This window comes from Polypterus senegalus, unplaced genomic scaffold, assembly GCF_016835505.1.
Source record: "Polypterus senegalus isolate Bchr_013 unplaced genomic scaffold, ASM1683550v1 scaffold_2101, whole genome shotgun sequence".
NCBI lineage: Eukaryota > Metazoa > Chordata > Cladistia > Polypteriformes > Polypteridae > Polypterus > Polypterus senegalus.
Window position 1 is genome coordinate 1 of NW_024381683.1, and position 17,714 is coordinate 17,714.

At 41.6% G+C, this 17,714-nt stretch overlaps 1 long non-coding RNA gene across 1 annotated transcript; it reads left to right on the top strand.

Annotated features, from left to right (window-relative positions):
- Positions 1 to 1,036: 1,036 nt before the first annotated feature.
- On the top strand, positions 1,037 to 2,019 carry LOC120520798. The gene is made up of 5 exons (XR_005631899.1): positions 1,037 to 1,174; positions 1,377 to 1,409; positions 1,531 to 1,584; positions 1,683 to 1,751; positions 1,978 to 2,019. It is a non-coding gene; the product is annotated as an uncharacterized LOC120520798 (long non-coding RNA).
- The last annotated feature ends 15,695 nt before the right edge of the window (positions 2,020 to 17,714 follow it).

The following is a 17,714-nucleotide window of genomic DNA, read 5'->3' on the forward strand; positions in this document are numbered from 1 at the left end:
GCAATGAGAGAGAATGTGGTTGAGCTAAGTATACTTATAGATGTTCTCCAATTCCTAGGAACCAATAGGACATCATGGTACTTAAAGGCCTCTGAGACAAGCCAATTCCAAACAGCCATACCTCAGACCAATGGGTGAAATAGAACATCTTATCTCCTGCCCTACCCCAAGACCATATATTACACTAACCTGGCTTTGTGTGGGAGATCAAACTGAGCGTTTAAGACACATCCCAAATCCTGTCGAAATTACAAAGAGACAGTCGTAAAAAAGGATGGGGAAGGCAAACACGAATACCTCTCCACTTGGTTTGCCTAAATTATAAATAAAGACAGACAAAACATTTATCAAGTTATATGCAAAATCCTACATCACAACAAGGAGTTTTAGGTAATACATGCTCTGATTGGGTAGCTTCTAACCCACCCGCCAATAGCGTCCCTTGTATGAAATCAAATGGGCAAACAAACTGAGGAAGCATGTACCATAAATTAAAAGACCCAGTGTCGGCAGAAATCCGTGAACCAGTGAAAAATCCGTGATATAGGCCTATATTTATATATGCTTACATTTAAAATCTGTGATAGAGTGATGCCGCGAAAGTCGAAGCGCGATATAGCAAGAGATTACTGTATTCACTGTTTTGATTCACTCTGATTGACCAAGCAGCACGTCATCATAGCTCAACCAGTAAACGCCACTCTGATTGGCCGAGGCAGCGCGTCATCATATACCAACGCCACTCTGATTGGCCGAGGCAACACCCCAAGGCATTCAGCGCGAATCACAAGTTTTCTTTGTTCACTCGGCTCTGCTCAGTTTGTCTTGCAACAAGCGGATGGAACTTTCGGTCAGTTGAGTTAATTATATGTTTATCCATGTATTTGTAAGTGTGAGCTGTTTATTTGTGTTAGGATATTGTGTGTTACTTATTTTTTGTTTCGTCTTCTACTCTTATGTTTGTTAATTGAGACTTAAATATATATCCAAGTCAAAATATTGTTTATATATATATATATATTTTTTTTTTAATGTTGAATTGTAGCCAGTCATCGTGAATGTGACAATTACAACCTGACCAGTCAGGCAGAGGACGACGACGATGATGAGGTGCCATTTAAATTGACGAGGAACCGCACTAAAAAAGGAACTCCAGAGGGCTTTGTAAGAAATGGTATGTTTTTCACTCTCAAGTAACAAGATGTGTATCAATTTTGAGGTCAGTCAGATGGATGGTTTGAGAATTATGCATGGAAAACACACACAGACACTGCACACAGGCAGATGTTTCTTGCATGTATAGATAGATGACATTTGTAATCTGACACATTGGGCCTCAAATTTTTGACTTAAATGTGTATAAACATTTTTTGCAGAATTGACAGATTCAGATGAAGAGAACATCAGGGGTAATGGTTTTCTATAATGACTTTATAATTTGTTTCAAGATTAATAACTTTTTTTTAATAAGGTTATTCCATTTTTTTTGGAGATGCATATGCTTATTTTCACTGTATTACCTCTGTATAGGTGTCAAGCTGCCCAAATACCCCACTGCACCAAAAAAGCTGTGGTCCATTCAAGGTACCAACTTGAATCTCAATGCATGTGGGAATAATGACAACTTATGAAGCATGGTACTGTCTTTGTACACACAATTCACACTGATTCATGTGTTTCAGCCTCTGAAGATGAAGCCAGGTCTGTGGAGCGTGCGGACAGTTCTCAGGGCAGTGAAATGTCCACTCCTTGTGAGTATTTACTTCTCCCCTTGCATCAACCATCCCATTGAACAAAGTTAAAAGTCCATTCAAGATGGTGAATTTCTCACTGCTTCTGAATTGAGCATAAAGGGGAAGGGCAAAAGAGGGCTTAAGGGTAAAAATGGGATTCAGCCCAAGTGTCCATCACAGCTAAAGGTCATCTTTTTGTTTCCTTTCAATAATTTTGCACCTTTGAATATTCTGTCTTTTTCAGGCCCTCAAACTGCAAGCACAGCACCTCGGTGTGGAGATCTGTTGACACCTAGTGAGAATTCATCTCATCTCACTTTAAACAGTCACTTTTTTATTTTATCATCTTTGTGTAAGAACATTCTTTGTGGTTTTTCAGGATCTCGACATGCAGCAGGAGGTTGTCCCATGGATGGCTATCGCTCTAGGTAAAGAAACAGGATAAGGCACAGTATTGGCTGGCTTCTACTGGTTGGTCTCCAGCACATATTGTTCGCCAACCAGTAGGTGTTAGTCTGTTTCCGTGTTATGGTATTATGTCCAAGTGATTTAAAATAAATTTAAATGGTACTAATGTCCAGAGGTAGGTCCAGCAGAGGATCCAGACACAGGTCCAGGTCACGGCACGGTGGTGCGAGGCACACGGACAGGTCCAGGTCACAGCACAGTGGTTCGAGGCACACGGACAGGCATGACGGGTCACGCCATACTGATGCCTACAGATGTGATGAAAGATCCCGGCACAGTGATCTTACCAGCCCCCCCTATGACGGGCCAAGGCATGGTGAGTTGTCCAAAGGCCGCAATTTCATCAAAACACTTTGCAATTCAGTTAGTCGTACTGATGAACCTGTAATTGTTTTAATTACGTTATTTAAGATTATTTCTCTTCTAATCCTGCCCGAATCTGTTAAAGTTTGTCATTTGGTAATTTCTAAATTAAACTTTCTGTGGTGCAGATGCAGTGACAGATCTAAAATGGACATTCCCATTGCCTACGGATGGTAAGTATTTGATCTATTGGCAGTGTGAGATGAGCGAGAGAGAGAGAGAGACTTAATACTACAACTTTCTCTCTTTGTCTACTGTTCTCTCGGTCTACACAAACTGCTTTTCAGTTATAGCAGTGGCTTGTTTTTCTACCATCAATTGTAGGGTAGTTTCAATCATGTTATATTATAACATTTGTTTGAACTTTTTTCTTTCTCCAACACTATCTACTGTATTGATAAACACTGAAACTGATTACAAAAAATAATTTTGAACCAGCTAGCTAGCCTTGCTATTCTAAGGTAATCATAGTAATCAACAAATGTATTTCAGTATTTCAGAAAAAGGTCTTAACCCTGCTGTTTGACCTGCGCGATCAGTACAAAAAAGCAGAGCCTTACTCTTCAGCCGTGCACATTTTGAGGATGGAGACTATGGTGGATTTTGAGGCAGAGGATCAACGCCTCTGTGATGCGCAAGCTTTTGATACCCTGGTAGGTTTTACAAGTCTGAAAATAATGGAGTCTTGCATAACACAATACAATACAGTGCAGTACTGTTCGGTTCCTCTGAGGAGTGTCAGTCAACTTTATAGTGGACTTATTGCAACAGGTGCTGCAAATTGCACGTATTGGAGGGAAGAACACCAAGGACTGTGTCCACAAAGTCCTTGAGCGTATGTTTCTACATACAGTATGAATTGTGGGTGGGTGGGTGCTCTGCTTGAACTTTTTTATTCTGGGTGTGGACCACCCTACATGTTTTCATTTGCCTTTTTTCTTGCTTAACCCTTGTGCGCCCCTTGATAAATTTTTTGCATTTCAGTTTTATGAAATTTTGAATCTTGGATCTAATAATAGGACTATAATATACTGTAGAAGAAAAAGTTCCATCTTTTACCCTGCAGACATTTTTTGCACCATTGACTCCCATTATAACATTAATTTCTGTTTGCATAAAACAATGTCTGAGTATGTCATAATAGATAAAAATTAAGTGAAATTATAAATTCACAACGCATTGTGGTCTTATAGACCAGCACCAGCTGTTCTGAAAAGAGGGGGCCAACCTAGGGTACACTGATCACACGTCATAAAGCCTTTATACTACATTAATGTTGTTCCTATGTAAATCATTGACATTGATTTATAAATGTCTTTTTTTTTTAGGCTCTTCAGTAATGCCCTGATGGCGAGGTTTAATATGAAGGGAAGGGGAAGGGCAAGAAACCTTTGGAGAACACAAAGGTTTATAGAGCAATACAAGGTAAGCCCATATTTCATGTTGACTAAGGCAAGAACATTACCCTTGCCAACCTGTAATAATTTGATTTATAACTTGATTTCCGCCTAATGTCTACTAGCTGTGACTATCTTTAACATTTGCAGACATGGTTTTGTATTAATCCAGTATTGGTAGTGGATGCATAGGCAACCAAGTTTTGCTTTCAAATATGGGGACTTGGTGTATGACTGCAGATTACCTTCATAATTCTAATCACTTGTCTTTTTCTACTCGTGCAGATGGAGTCATGAAATTTGACCCGGCAGCCACAAAGGGCTTTATAAGGATGTGTGCTTCAGAGCATTTACCACAAAGATGTGGAGGTCGAGTGGACACACTCATCTCTCAACTCTCATCGATCATGACTGATTAACTTTTTAATTTTTTGTATTCAATATGGTGGATGGAATTAATAAAAATGGAAAGAAATGTGTGATGAGTGAATTGTGATTTTTTTTCTTATTTGAATAAGAATATGATGACTGGAAATGCATACAAAAGTGTAAAGCATTTCCAGTTCAAATCGGCTGCTGAGTCAAACGAAGCTACAGGAAAATAAACTGGTACAGTAAACAGGTCCTCCACCTTCTGGAACTACAGTATGCCACCTTCTGAAATGGAACTACAGTGTACAGAGAATAGAAACAGTAGACCTGTAAAACAGTTTAAATATGTTTAAATTTTATGTCGAGATAACATTTTTATTAGAATTAGCATAACATGCTATGGTAATTCTAATCCAAACGTCCACATTTGGACCTCACAACGACCTCATTTCGACTAGAATTAGCCCTTATCTGGAGGTCCTGGGGACGTCAATACTTGACGTTCGGAAGACGTCGAAAAAAAGACGTCATCTGGCGTCACTATCTGCACCTTCAGAGGACCAAAATGGTACGTGCAAAAATGACGTAGAAAAGACGTCGCTTCAACGTGTCTCTGCAGGGATATATATATATATATATATATATATATATATATATATATATATATATATATATATATATATATATATATAGTTTTACCAAACAGTTTTCTAATTTCTATATTGTTCCCTAAACACAGATCTTGGGAAATAATAGTTCACTTAATTAGCCCCAGAGTCCAATAGAAAGCAGAAGCTGTTGGGACAGGGGGCCACATGACCGTGAATGGGAAACACTGATCTAAATTTAGCTTCCAAACGACATAATTCTTCCTGATTTCTCCAAATTAGAAACTTGACATGGGAATTGATTCACGAGCACCAAGGAGTGTAACAGGAGAACTAGAACGTATGCGTGATGCCGCCGGCCTCTTCCGCTTGAAGTGTGTCTTAAACTATATAATCGCGGATGTGTCTCTAATGGGTCGCCACTTCACCAAATGACCCAGCTTGTCCAATCGAGTGATAAACCTCCCGCAGTGCAGTGCCACCTTGATGTGTGAGGTTTATTCCTGAGACTTTATTTAAAACTGTTCCCCTGTGGCTCACACCCACGTAGTAGTGAAACAGGACAAACTAAACGTCAATAAACAAACAGGTATCGCTAGCTGCGAAGACAAGAAACAGTCCAACACGTTGCGAGAGGTAGGGAGCTGACACGAACGAGACTGGCGTGTGAGTGAGGAGGGCTCCGCCCACTCTGCCCCTCCCCCGGTGTGCAGCCTCTGTCTCAGACTCGCATACACAAGTCGCTCCTGCTAGTGAACTATATACTTAGTGCGATGAGAGAAGTCGCCAAATTAACCGGAATGTTCAAGGAAATTATAGGAAAAGAAACGTTACGTAGATCTCTCGTGAAAAGTGGACAGACAGACGGATTTTTATATATGAATATGAGAGAGAGAGAGAGTAACTGAGGCCATCAATAAACATTAGCTGCAGCCAAACACACCAGCCGACAGGGACAAAGCATTACAGCCGTGTAAGCAACCAGACAAGGAAATGAGAAGAGACAAGTGTAGTCATCTCAGGTAACCTTTTAACGTGCCAATGTGCCGCCTGTTTGATAAACATACAGCCAGGGGCCGCCCCTGTGTACTGTTCATAGGGTCTCAATTAATGAATCCCATGTTTGGCAAATGCTTGTCCCGTTTTGGAACCCAAGTATTAAGCTGCAGTCTCAATAATAAACGTATTCCCAGAGAGCGGATGCTCATATCTACTGCATGTGAATTTTTAAACACGTGAGCTTAATTTGTACTGGAATCACGTATCAGCACCTCTGAAAATCCAGTGTCGCACCTGCTCTTTAAATTTGGGCACCAACTTTGTATTGAACAAAAAATGAACTTTAAATTGACGCGAAGTAAAGTTTTGGATTTTTATTTCCTACTTAAATGGCTGCACCCGAGTTATTATTGAGTTATGTTGTGTCCATAACGAGGGTAGTGGGAGAGGGGAGGATAAGTGAGGAGGCTTTCAAGTTTGGACAACCCGGGGCTTTATCAGTAACACAACCCCCATCATTTCTTAGCTAAAATGGAAAATCCTGGAGCGTTTGTGTATTTAACTTAACCGGCACGCCTACCGCCATCTGCTGCTGTTGAGTCAGTGTGTCCATTCAACAAGGATGTGTACTTTTAAAAGAAAGAAAACGCCTGCTTGGAAGCACACTTAATGGGATGTTTTCACGTTTAATAAAGCACATTTCTGTTTGTTTGAACTTTACGTTTATACGTCACGCTCAAAACGAGCACGCGCATCATGGCTGCCACGCATTCCTTTGGCAAGTCCTCAGAAATTAACTACGAGTTGCAGTCCAAGCTAAAAGTCGGGAGGCGCACCGTAATAAAAGTAACGTGACGTCAGTGTCTCTTTCCTCTCTACATGTGACAGAAAGCCGCTTGGAGGATCGATGTGCCTGCTGATAGGTTTGATGATTGGCTCTGTGTGGTGAAGCAAATTGTCGACATACAAATGTTTTTGTGGTACTTTCATATTCAAGCGTCGTATGGTCCCCAACGTAATGGCATGATACATTTAAAAGTTCTCACCCTCTTCTGTGCAGTCGTTGTTTCACCTTATCAGAAGGTACGGCAGAGTATTTGAAGAAGAGAAAAAAAAAAATATATATATATATATATATATATATATATATATATATATATGGCGCAAGAGGGTATTTTGTGATTAAAGTGGAAATATCGGCTTTGATCTCGAAATCAAGCCCGGGTCTGCCGGTCGTGCAAAGTGCGCATGCACGAAGGCCGCCGCCTTCAAAACTCGGGCTCGTCTTTTCTTGTCTAACGGCGGTGACTTGTTTCAAAAGAAAACGGGCAAGTCACAGCACGAGGATGGTGGCAGCTCAAGTAGAAAGCACATCATTCGTTTAAACTCTGAACACTATGAAAACTTTTGAAGGTATTATAGGGCGAGAGGTGGTACTAAATTAAATTGCACGATTGACTCTAGAACCAGGCCTGCTCGCAATGTCCACTTTAACCTCTTAGCTTACTTTACCATTAAAGCAAACCCTAGTCAATATTTTAAAAACCGACCCAGTTAATCGCTACCTACTTCTGAGGGCTTCCTTCGGACCTGAGAGCAACAAGTCACCACGCATAACAGGTTTGATATTCCAGCTCTTTGCACATTTAGTATCCTTTTATTTATATATCTCACTTTCATGCAGAAATGCATTAAAGTACCTATGTTAAAATTAACTTCATTTAAAATAATGAATACTCCTTACATCCCATAGGGGAGAGCTGCAGTCACACAGAGTCACGTCCCATGTTCTCTCCCTGCAGTTGTCAGGTTTTCCCTGGTGGGTTTCCACAGTGCGTTCCAGTTCCCTTCCTAAAGGCCAAGGACTGGGGACACTAAAATGATACCAGCGTATGCGAGTGCTTGTCTTCCTTAAGATGAGCGGATGCCCCACCCTGGGATTGTTTTGGCCACGGATGTGCCCAGTGCTAGCGGGAATGGGAATACCCCTGGCTAGCCGAATATAAATTCGCATCCTATCAGAGAGTGTCAAGTTGTCCTCACAATTTAATGTATGTTTCATTAACTTCACAGTTAAGCCCAACTTCCTCTCCATGATGAATTCTTGCACTGCCAACTGCTGGAAACATCCAGATTTTAGTAAAATATGCATACAAGTATAGGTAGCACAATGCTTGCATAGAAGTAGCGTCTGCTGGAGCAAGTGTTGCTCCCCCGAGAAAAAAAAAGAAAAAAAATCATAAACCCAGCCTAAATGAGTCAATACATGAGGGAGGCATTGTGGTCCTTCACCAAGTGTTTCTGGCTACAAATAAACCCCATATCCCCTGGGAGGGAAATCAGGCTTTTGTATTATGGACAAACAGAAGGTATTTAAAAAAATAAATAAAAGCCGCATGTTACAGAAATCCAAACCACACGGTAGACCAAAACACAGGAAGTGAAGATCCAAGTTGAAACGTAGGAAAAAAAAAAAACAAACTACATTAGTAATACAGTTGTCTCTTGTAATAAAAGCTTAGTTTGTGAAAGCTAACCCTTAGTTATGTGAGTCAAGGTCTCCCATTTTGACCAGCAGCCAACACCAGTGAATACAAGGCAAGCACCATTGGAGCTCAAAGAGCTGTACCAGCCACAAAGGATCGGGCATGATAAAGGCTGAAGTAGTGAAGAGGGGGCAACTCCCTCCTAAACACCTGCCCTCTGTTGGGCGCTGATCTCGTTTGTCCAAAAAACCAGACACAAGTCAGGCAGCCATAAAATTTTATTAAGACTTCAGATTTTGCCAGTTGACCCTCCTCACAGCAACTTCACCCAAAACCAGGACCACCATCATGGCAGCTGCAGCTCCCAACACCAGGTATCCAGTGGTAAGAAGGGCTGTGGGAGGACAAAAGGACATTTACTCTCCAATCAGCATTAACCAAAAAAAAAAAAGTGCTTGCTGACTAATACTGGAAGTCAAAAGGATTACCTTCATCCTCCAGCTTAGAGGTTTGCACCTGGTCAACCTGTAAGAGGACAGGACCACTGTGACAGAGCACATTCTTCCTGGATGAAGCAAATTGTACCAACTTTTCAGCAGCTCTGCCAGATCCTGAAAACAGGGGGATTAGAAAATAAGTGTTAGTCAAACTTAAACGCACACACGAACCCCGAAAGGATATTATGCACCTTGTCTGGAGAGAAACCATACATCAGTTATTGACAGGACACCACATTTGAAAACAGTAAAGCCACATTCTACTAGGAGATCTACAGCCAAACCTCCACAGACTACTCACTTCTTGCAGGACAGCTCCGAGTACAGGGGTTTAGCTGCAGAAGGATAGCAGGCAGCAGCAACACAGTAGATGAAGATCTACACAGAGGGGAAAACACTTTACTAGGCCAAATATATGGTAAACCTCCTTACCATTGAACAGCTTGGACTATCCAAAACTCCAAATTGAAACCCAAACATTTCAAAGACCGTAAGTTTTCCAGTATAGCTATCGATCCCATTTGGGCAGAAAACTTGCACCTTTGCAGCCAAGGATTGCTGTGCTACAGGATCCACAAAATCAAACATCTCAAACACAAATCTCTTGTATTGACTAGGGTAGGTCACTCCAGATGTGCTGTCCACAGTCAACAAGCTGGTCAAATAGTTGTCTCCTGTGTTTGGACACCTGGGACAAGCAGACCTCCCCATTTAGCACTAAACAGCCAAAATCTCCTCAACCGCACAAGGGGCTGGGGTGTTCACCTACCATTCACCAGAGAGCTCCACTGGGGCTGGCTGGAAGCAGAAGGTCCTGGGGTGACCCAGCAGTCCCCTAGTGTCAGAACAAGAGTAGAGGTCACTCCAGTTCACATTTTCAAAATCTTGTGCTACTGTCGTTCCTGTCGGTAACTAGAGGCGTGTTAGAGCCCACCCTCTAAACTTTGATGAGTGAAAGTGACAGTTTATTTCAAGTTGTATTTCATGACGGTTTGGAGGAATGTTACGGACAAAATGAATAAATAAGCACGAAAAACATTATCATTTATGCTCTCATTTCATGATGCATTTATGAAGGCTTCATTTCATGATATTTATGCTCAATTTCACAGTACTATTTGCACATTTATTTAATTTTGTCGAAATAGTCCTCCATACTTTCCTGCTGGTTGTATTAGAACAGCGTTTAACAGATGGTATAGTCATTCATAAATGACTTCCAGGTACATTTTCTAAGCACTGGAGGATAGGGCCTAGTGAGGAATAGAAAAAGAGCCGGACCCTGATCATTGAGATCAAGCTACCAACCTTGAAATAAGCCACACTGGTGCATTTGCTATGTGGTGACATCACAATATTAGGAATATATAAAAAAAAAAAGTGCAGTTCAGAAACTTAAGGATCTTTGAAGGTAGATGAATCTCCACTCAGTCTCCATCTAATACAAACAAGCCATTCATGATAAGGGTAGCTCAGACACATCCCAGGTTGTAAAATTAGGCAGATTTCTCAACCTTTAAGTATTTGTGACCCGAGTTAACGCTCCTTATTTTTTTTTTTTTTATATATATATATCCCACTGATAATTTGTTCGATTACTATGGTACCTACTTAAATTTTCATTGACATCCAACTTTTTTTCTAGTATCAAAATGTAGTTCAGTTAACCTTGAAAACCCAATCTATTAACAAAAACATCTTCATGCCCCTTTGTTACTCTGTCCCCATAGTGGTTGAGAACCACTGGGAAGTCAGTCCTGCACAAGGACACTGGTGACAATCCATTTAAAACACTCCATGGAGGACTTGGGTGGTGATCTGCAGTTAGGACCCTTTTGTTTCATCATTCATAGCTGCCTTCTTTATCACCTCCCATCTTTTCCCATTTCAGAACAAAAAAAAGGAACTTGGACACAGACCCACAAGTTTAACTCAATTTTAAAAAATTACAAGACTAGATTCCAACCATTCATGAAAAAGCCTTTATTAAAATTTCAGATTCACATTGTGCCTGTTCAACCCCCCCCGAGCTACAAAGCCAAAACCGGGAAATTAAAAATAAACATACAGTTTACCCCCGGCACCGGGAATAGTGGGAAGAGGGCTGGGGGGGAAAGAAAAAAATATTTAATTTACCTCCCAGCCTTTAAAAACCCAAACCCACAACCAAAAACAAAAATTAAGGAGTATAAAGGGAAAATTTTCCCCTCTCCAAACCCTTTGGGGGTTTCACCTGGTCACCCCCAAAAGCCCACAGGACCACTGGGGAAGGACATTCTTCCTGGTGAACTTTGTCCAATTTGTCTGAGCCTGCCAGATCCTAAAAACCCAAAGGGGTTGTTTCATTTTTTACACCGACCCCCTTAAAAGAAAACCGTTTTTTCCCCCCTTTTTGGAAATGGGGAAAAAATGTTTCCCCCCCAAATTTTCTTTAAGCTTCAAAAAAGGGCACAGGTTAGAAACCCCGGGGTGCCCGGCCAGCCCCCGGCCCTAATAAAAAACCCAACTGCTAGGGCTCCCCCACTTGTGCAGGGCACCCCAGAACGGGGGTTTCGCGGCGGGAGGAAAACGGGGAAGCAACACAGTAGATGAAGATCAAAAAAGGGAAACCAAAAAAACCAACCCCCTCTAGTACCCCAAAAGGCAGGGGCTTTTTTTTTCGCTACGAAATTCTAAACCCAAATTTACAAATTAAACCCCACTGAAACCACAATGCAGAAGAGAAGGGAAAAACCCTTTTGGTCAAAAGCTCCCCTTTTTCACCCAAAATTTGTGAGTAACTGGATCCCACAAAAAGAAAAACATCTAAAAACCAAAATCTCTTTTAATGATTTTGGGGGGGTTGCCAGATGTTTTTCCACGGGCCCAAGTTGGTCTAATTGCCCCCCTGGGGTTTTGGGCATCTGGCCCAAAGCAAACCCCCAGTTAGCACTAACAGCTAACTTCCCCCTCCCACCCACAAAGGGGGCCCCCACCCTTTCCCCCAGAAGGCCCCCCGGGGGCTGGCTGGAAGCAGAAGGCCCTGGGGTGACCCAGCAGCCCCTTGGAGCCCCACAAGGGTTTGGTCCGTCCTTTATGATGTATTTCCCACTGCCACAGGATCCCCGGGGTTTTGGTCACAGGGTAGTCAGCATCCACATAGTGGGGCCCATAGGAGGAATCGGGACAGGGAAAAGGGGGGGGGCCCATTTGTTACTGAAAACCGAAAAAGGATCCCCTGAGCTAAAAAATCCACCAGGCGTTAAAAACCCTTTCCCCAAAGGATCAGCAAATCAAACCCTTGGACCCCCCCCCCCCTGCGGGTACCTGTGAAACAAATTTCCAGGTCAAATTTCTTGCTCTCCCTCCCCCTGGAAGGGGGGCCCCCCGTTTCACCTCAGCCCCACTTGCACATCCGGGCCCGGTAGGTGCACTGGAAGAATAACCGGGAGAAAACCCCAAATTGGGTAGGGGCACTTTTTAGGGCCCAGAGGAAGCAGGTTGAACCCTTTCCCCGGACACTGTCCCTGGTGATGGAGCCTCGGGACCAGTCCTCCGGGATGGAGAACGGGGGTGTTCTGGTGGGTCCATTCCAACCCACAAAAAAAGGAAAACCTTAATCCCCGCGGGCCCCCTAATTGATGGGCCATTTTTCCCCAAATCCCCAGCCCAAAAAGCTTTTTTGATTAGACAGCATTGTCATTTGGTAAGTTTTAAAACCAGTGGAAAAAAGGGATTCAAGGGGGGTTTGGGAAAATACCAGCCCAAAATTGCCACCCGATGAACATCTGGGATGTAGTAGTTTTTTAATTTCCCGGGAGTCTCCCTTTTAAACTGTACTCCCGGGGGAAATTGACGGGGAAACGGGGTACATGAAAAAAGCTGGACAGGTTGGTCACAGGGCTGCAGCGGGGGAAACCCTGCTGTCCACCAAACCCGGGAAAAGGGGGGACCCAAACCCCCCAAAAACCGGGTTGGGCCAATTTTCCCCCGGGAAAAAACCACCAATTTAAAACGGCCCATCCTTTTGCCCCCCACCCTCCCCCATCAGGGCCCAAAGCAAACCCGGCTGAATAATCCATTTGGGCCACCTTCCCTATATTAAACCCCTCCCCAATTTCCGGGTTTTTGAAATGGATCGGCTTCAATCAAAGTCCCCTTGGGGCCCAAGTTTTTGCCTGGAGGAGGATGAAAAAAACCTCCAAAAAAAGGAAAGGTTGGTTTCCCAAAATTTTGGGAACCCCAATTCCCAAATCAATTTGGGGACCAAAAAAGGAGGGGGGGATTGGGCCAAAATTTAAAAAAACAAAACCTGCCAAAGAAAAAAAAGAAAAAACAAAGCTTGACACTTTTCCCCTCTGCAGACACGAAAACCTTGGGGGGGAAAAAGAACACCTTTAGTGTAGAAAAAACCCAAACAAGAAGGAAAATTTTCCGGGGAAAATTTTTTTCCCAATTAGATCACCTTCGTTTCTAAAAAATACGAAAAGAAAAGGGGGCGACGTTTACCAAGTCCGGGACACGGATATGCCTCAGGGCCCCGGGCCCACCCCACCCCACTTTGGATATAAAAAAGTCGGAGGCCATCAATTTAAACCTCATCGTCTTGTCTCCATCATATCTTGAAGCGCCAATCCCCTGACCCGGGAAACGGACCCCCAAAACCCCCAAAAAGCCCCAGCCCCCAAAATCCAACAACAAAAACCCCCCGCCACTGTAATCCCCAACCGGCAAGACATGCATGGGCGGGTTTGCGCGCGCGCGGGTTTAAATGATCAGCGGGGGCCACACGTGACTCGTTGGGGGGGCAGAAAGGGAAGGGCGAAATCGGCGGAACCCTTTGCTCGTGCGGCAATTGAGAAATCAACGCCCCGACATGGGTTTTTGTCGTCCAAACAAAGACCTTTAGAGGGGTTTCCCCCGCGATCTTCGTTATTTTTAAGAGAAAATTAAAAACATAAGGGGGCAAGAAACTGGGGGCGGGATTTTTTCCCTGTAAAGGGGCCGGGGGGAATACCAGTTAAATCGGGAAAAAGGGGTTTTTTAAAGAGTCCTTTAAAAAAATTTCCCAACAGATAAAAAGGTAAAATCAGGAATTTTTAAAAAGTAAATGAATACAAATTTATTAGATTATATTTTTAAGAAGTAAATGATAAAATTATGAAAAAGTTAACTGTTTTATGGCACCTATCGAGAATTTTTTTAAATAAAAAAACCCATCAATCATAAGTTTTAATTCCTTATTTTAAAGCGCTTTATTTCATTTTTTTTAGCATTAAATTGGATTTATACGTTTCCCCCCAAAAAGAAATTTTTAACGTAACAAAAGGTTCGGCCCCAAAATATACCTTTCAGAGTTCCAATGTTTTTTTTCCCCCCTTCAATGCAGATTTTAAAGGGGGGACAAAAATATCATTTGAGACTTTTTTTAAATTTTCCCATTTTTTTTTAAAAAATATAATGATGTTTTACCCCTTTTTTAATTTGTACTGATACTTTTTTTTAATCTTTTTTCCCAAATCTGAAAAAGACCTTTTAAAAAAAAACCTCTGTGAAATGTTTTTGATTATTTTACTTTTTATTTAAAATAATTTAAGGTGGTCCTTTTTAAAAACTACTGTATGCTTTTTGGGGTTGTTTGAGATTTCTTGGGGATAAAGACTTTTAATGATTCATGTCCCACTAGCTCCCAAAAACCATGGACTGGGTTTATGTAAGAGGGGTTTAAAAGGGTCTAAAAAGCCCCTCGGGGACCTTGAGTGCGGTGCCAGAAGCGGGGAAAAATCCATCCATCCTTTTCCCCTAACCCGCTGAATCCCCCCGGGGTCTGGGGGGCCAATCCCACCAAAAAGGGGCCCAAAAGAAAGGAACCAATCCTGGGCAGGGGTGTCAACCGACCGGGCAACACACACAAAAAACCCACACCCCAAAAGGGCCCAACTTATAATCACCAATCCACCAAACCTGCTTTGTTTTTGGGATTTTTGGAGGCTGGGGGTCCCCAGGGGAAACCCATGCAGAAAAGGGGAGAAATCCCAACCCATGCAGGGGGGGCCCGGGCAACCCATTCCCCCTAACTGCGGGGCAGCAGCGCTTACCACTGCACCCCCGTCCAATTCCTGTGCAAAAAAAATTGACTTTTTTATATGTCATTGGGAAGAATTTGAAAAAAAAAAATTTTAATGTTTTAAAAAAACCCCATTTTTTGGGAAATTAAAATGCAAGGGTTTGCTATTTATAAAGCTTTTAAAAGATTTTGGATACATAAAGAATTTTAATTTTTGCTTTTTCGCCATCTGTTGGAATTAAAATGATGAATTTTAAGTATATCCCCACAAAATGCCTTTTGTTGGGGGTTTTTAAAAAGCAGTGTTTGCTATTAAAATGGATATAGAGTTAAGTCGAGGGAAAAAAAATTATTAAAAATGCATATGCAAAAATTTGTTTCTTTTATATGCCATTGGGACGGGGATTTGGAAAGAAAGAGTTAATGTTTGTGATGTCCATCTGGGAATAACAACTGAAAAATGCATATGCCCCCTAGTATGGGGCCTTTTTTTTTGGGTTTTTTAAAACAGTTTTAAATTTTTGATGTCCATCTATCAGACTGACAAATGCTATGGATTTAATTCCCTAAACACTTTTTAAATGAAATTGATCCTAAAAAAACAGAAACATAGAAAACCAGATACAAAAAATTGAAACGTTTACCAAAAAAACCAAATTTTAAAAGGATATGAATGGGCGAAAAATTAAAAAATTTTGACCGGGCGGGCTTACCCCTTTCCAAAAGTTATAATTTGTTGCTGACTTAAATGGTGACATTTGGGAGGAAGAAGGAAAAAAATTTCTACGGCCCTTTTAAGGCAAGGGGCCCCGCCAAAATTTCAAAATCAAAGGGGATTTTTTAAAGGGGTTAACTTTCCCCCTTTTAAGGCACATCTGACCAAAAACCCTGATCCATCTTTTCCCAGCTGAAAGCTGCTGTTAAAAGGACATCACGAGATTTTAAACATAGTCACTAAATGATAAAAAGGGGATTTAAATTACAAACGGGTGCATTTTACCTGGGGGGAAAGTGAGGGGCCCTTTGGGGGCCACCCCTTTGGGTGTGTGTGGGGGGGGGTTAAAGGGTGGGGGGGGGCCAACAGGTGGGAACGTCAGCCAAAAGGGAAACGGGCTTACTTGATTCAGAGCCCCCCGTTTGATACCCCTAAATTCCCGGTTTTTATTTGACCCCTGTTTTGGCTGAATAAGTCCCAGGGGGAAACCCGGGTTAAAAAAATGGGGGAAAATAAGTCAGTGTGCAAATAGAAAAGAATGAAAAGTCTGACAGAAAAAAATCAAAGGGGAAAAACAAACACCAAAGTCAGAGGTTTTGGGAAATTAAATTGGGCCACTTTTTTGCCCCGTAGATTTTTCCCTGTTCCTCCCCTTTTCCCCCTTTTGTATTAAATTATTGTGTTTGTTTTTTTAAGAATCCCTCAAGTCCCTTGACTCTCCACTTTTTTACCCAGGTGGTACTTTGTCTCATCCTAACCCCCGGGAAATTAAACCCCAGAGAAAAAGACGAGCAGGATTTAAGTTACAATTTCAAATGATGAAATTAACAAACCAATATATGTAGGGGGTATAAAAAAGAACCCCCCCTTTGAAATTTCCAATATTGTTTCTTTAAATCCAACAAACTAAATTTTTTCCACCCTTTCTTACCAATGAAATCAACACCCAAATTAAAAGAAATCACAGCAAAGTTCAGAGGAATTAAAAACCAAATAAACACAAAGCCCTACTAGATGAATAAAGGACCCCCAAAATGTCATTTTTCATTTTTTTTGCCCCCCTTTTTTCTTTAATCCACCCTTTTAAAACCCCTTTTGGGTTTTTTTTGGGGTAGCTTTGCACTCATTTTTGGAGCCCTTTTAATTTCCCCCACTCTTCTTTCCCCAGTTGAACTCCCTAAAGTTCACCCATTAGATGGTAAAGCGTTGGCCCTTTATTTTCAAAAAATCTCCCACAGTTTTTAAAAGGTTGGTTTTAAAAGGGGCCTGACTGGTCCCCCCGGGGGCCTCATGTAAAACCCCGGCGAAAACCCCTGTTTTATAAAGGGAATTTCCCAAAAACCCGAAATGTGCTTACGTGCAAAAAAAAACAGATGAAAGGGAATTTAAAAGGTACTGCAACTTAACCTTTTTTTCCGTTTATATAAATCCTGATAAAGGGGAAAAACAAAGGTTTCGTGCAGCGTTTTAAGCCCCAAATCCCCAAATTACCCCCCTTTTTGAATATCAAATCAAATAACCCCAAAACCCGGGTTTCTGGGAAAGAAAAAATGGAAAAGAAGGGAAAAATATAAAATTTTTAAAAATACCAAAGTGGGGAAAAGGGAAAAAATAAAATTTTGGGTTAAAAATAAACCGGGGTATAACAAAAAAATCATTCATGAAATGTTTGTTGGAAACGGCTCACATTCAAATTTTTCCCAAGTCCCAAAATAAAAAGTACATATCAAAGCCGCCGTGGAAAAGTTTTTGGCCACTGTCTGAGGCCCATGGAAAAGTTTATTGGGGAACAGAAAAAAAACCCCCAGGGGGGAAAAGCCCGAAATGTAAACATCAATCCCGAATTTCCACTTTAATCCGAAAGTTTTTTTTGTCTTAAAGTAGAACATCAGCAAATTTCATTTTAAAAAATCGTTTAATTAACCAGTTTCTCAAATCCCATCGAAAAACCGAAAAGAAAGCTTTGTTTTGTATTTGATCTTCATGTGCCTGGGGAATCCTACTTTTTTAAACCTCCCCCCTCCCCAAAA